At 41.5% G+C, this 3266-nt stretch overlaps 1 pseudogene; it reads right to left on the reverse strand.

Annotated features, from left to right (window-relative positions):
• Positions 1 to 385: 385 nt before the first annotated feature.
• LOC103083038 (peptidyl-prolyl cis-trans isomerase A pseudogene) lies at positions 386 to 2635 on the reverse strand (annotated as a pseudogene).
• Between the last annotated feature and the right edge of the window lie 631 nt (positions 2636 to 3266).

Genomic DNA, 3266 nt, shown 5'->3' on the forward strand with positions numbered 1-3266 from the left:
AGTATAGTTGATCTGTGGTGCCTGTTTAAAATGCAGATTCGAGGCCCTGCCCCTGAGTTCTAATTCAGTAGATCTGGGTAGGACCTACGGATGTGGGTTTTTTTTTTTTTTTTTTGGTTGTTTAGTTTTTATTTCATAACCATGAACTTAACTTTGCAATTCAGCTAAACTTGGAGGGGGATAAGGAAAATATGGAACCCAAAGAAGTGCAATGAGAGCACAAAGATTATAGGATATTTTGAGCAGACAGGGATGAAGGGGTGCTCTCTGGTGGTTAAAATAGAACACAAGTCAGGCTTCCCTGGTGGCACAGTGGTTGAGAGTCCACCTGCCGATGCAGGGGGCGCAGGTTCGTGCCCCGGTCCGGGAGGATCCGGCGTTATTGTTAGATTTGTCCACTGTCAGCAATGGTGATCATCTTGCTGGTCTTGCCATTCCTGGACCCAAAGCGCTCCATGGCTTCCATAATAGTCATGCCCTCTTTCACCTTGCCAAAGACCACATGCTTGCCATCCAATCACTCAGTCTTGGCATTGCAGATGAAAAACTGGGAACCGTTTGTGTTGGGGCCAGCATTTGCCATGGACAAGATGCCAGGACCCGTATGCTTCAGGAGGAAATTCTCATCATCAAATTTCTCCCCACAGATGGACTTGCCAACAGTGCCATTATGGCGTGTGAAGTCACCACCCTGGCACATAAATCCGGGAATTATTCTGTGAAAGCAGGAACCTTTATAACCAAAGCCTTTCTCCCCAGTGCTCAGAGCACGAAAGTTTTCTGCTGTCTTTGGAACTTTGTCTGCAAACAGCTCGAAGGAGACGCGGCCCAAGGGCTCGCTGTTGACGGCGATGTCAAAAGAACACGGTAGGGTTGACCGTGGTTGGGCAGCGCGGGAGGTTCCGGGGTGGCGGCACCTGCAAAAAAGCCTGTATGTGCTTTTTTTTATTCCAGCTTTACTGAAGTATAACTGGCAATTAAATTGTAAGATATAATTTGATATATGTATGTACTGTAAAATGATATCCCCGTGGAGTTAAACATCCATCACCTCACATATTTACCTCTGTGTGTGTGTGTGTGTGAGTGTGTGTGTGGTGAAAATATTTAAGTTCTACTTTCATAGCAAATTTCAATTATACAATACAGTGTTACCTACTATAGTCACTGGATATGCATTTTTAATAAGCCTGTGACTCTGATGGGGACCCTATCAGTCAGAAAGTTAGTGGCAGAGCTGGGACTAGAATCCTGAGTGATATTTCAATTAGCACACTGTCTGCTAATTGAAAAGGTTAAGTGTGAATATAAGCAAAAGAGACACTGATTTTGATTCTGAAAGAAGCTCCACGACTGAGCTCTACACGGGGCAAACCCAATGGTCAAATGCAGATATCACCTTCCCTGCCCTATAGGTTTTTGTATCTTATACAACAAAGCCCAATTTTAGAATGAATCATATGTGTTTCTAACATCTCTTCCACTGATCAGCATACAAGTATCTTAAAAACAGGAACTGCGACTCATTCACCTTTGCAACTCCCAGTGGGAGGGCCTGTCACATAATAGGCTGCCAATAAAATTTACTGGGCAAATATTTGCATCAAAGTTTCCTTTCTAAAATTATTTCAAAATGGAGAAAAATTTAGAGAGCTAACTTTGCATGGTATTTTTAATCAATATTGCATGACAGTTTAATTACAGAAAACAATGTAATAATATCCTGCCAAAACTGAGCAATGTGTATAATCAAAGCAACTAAACTAATATGCAAAATAGAGTAGGTAGAGTTAACCAGCATGGCCTCAGCTTGGTAATTAATTAGAAACATGTTTTTAATGAATTCCAATGCTAAATAAAGTCACCGATGATGCAATGTTTTATTTGAAGCACTAACACTCTCTTTCAAGCCAGAACTCCAGATCCTCTTTCCTTACAATTGTCAATATTTACATTTTTAATGGAATCCCTATTTGGGAAACTGACACCATAGTGAACATGAAAGGGTAAACCTCTGAGATGCTACTCCAGGAGAATCGGTCAATGGCATTACAGGGACACACCGAGGACCTGTGTAAAGGGAAACTCTATTTATAAGGCAGACCCCAACAGAAGTGACTCTTCCCCACAAAAAATATAATTAGACTTGGAAATAGAACAAAGAGGTAGCACAGACATGAGAGGACTGTGACCTTGAGCAACCACTCCTTGAGCAGCTATAGAAGCAGATAACCAGAATTTTGAAAAGTATATTAGAGAGAAGCAAAGACTTCTTGGTAAAACTGAGATAAAGATTCAATTCCTAAAGTATTGATAAATGTTGATATTTGCAGATGTCAAGGCTTAAGAATTGTCTGCAAATACAAATCCACAATCTCTTCTTTGAAAACAGCTGTGTTTCAAGATTCAGAATGTTTCAGATTTTGAAAAGGAATACAGTGAAAACCCAACAAATATAAAACGCTCCCAGCAGGAACTGTAGCAATGTCTCATAATCAAACACATTAAAACTTCTGCCACAGGGGTTCCCTGGTGGCTCAGTTCTTAAGAATCCACCTGCTAATAAAGCAGATAGAATCCTGGTCCTGTTCATTAAGGCAGGATGGTGAACGGTGTAGTGCTGGAGCTGGTTCATATTGGCCCACAAGGGCTCATTGTCAAATTTTCAGGAATTTTTTTTTTTTTTTTTTTTTTGGTCGTGCCACACAGCTTGTGGGATTTTAGTTCCCTGACCAGGGATTGAACCCAGGCTCTCTGCAGTGAGAGCTCGGAGTTCTAATCACTGGATCACCAGGGAATTCCCAAAATTTGCAGGAATTTTGACAACTGATGGTTGAAACTCAGCCATTATTTAAAATTAAATTATGTAAACTTAAAATTAAATTTATTTTATTAAAATCAAATATAATAAATACTCAAAACTCAAAAAAAAAACTCCACCTGCCAATGCAGGGGACACGGGTTGGAGCCCTGGTCCAGGAAGATCCCACAAGCTTATTTGCGCTCTAGAGCCCATGAGCCACAACTGCTCAAGCCCACATGCCTAGAGCCCGTGCTCTGCAACAAGAGAAGCCACCACAATGAGAAGCCTGCACACCGCAAGGAAGAGTAGCCCTCACTCGCCACAACTAGAGAAAGCCTGCGCATAGCAACAAAGACCCAATGTAGCCAAAAAAAAACTTCTGCCACTAAGTATATTGCTAGCCATACTAAGTGCTAAGGAGCTTGCATAGCCTTCCATCTGTTCAATCATGGTTGTGCAGTCA

The sequence above is a fragment of the Lipotes vexillifer genome, unplaced genomic scaffold (genome assembly GCF_000442215.2).
Source record: "Lipotes vexillifer unplaced genomic scaffold, Lipotes_vexillifer_v1.1 scaffold90, whole genome shotgun sequence".
In the NCBI taxonomy this organism is placed as follows: Eukaryota; Metazoa; Chordata; class Mammalia; order Artiodactyla; family Lipotidae; genus Lipotes; species Lipotes vexillifer.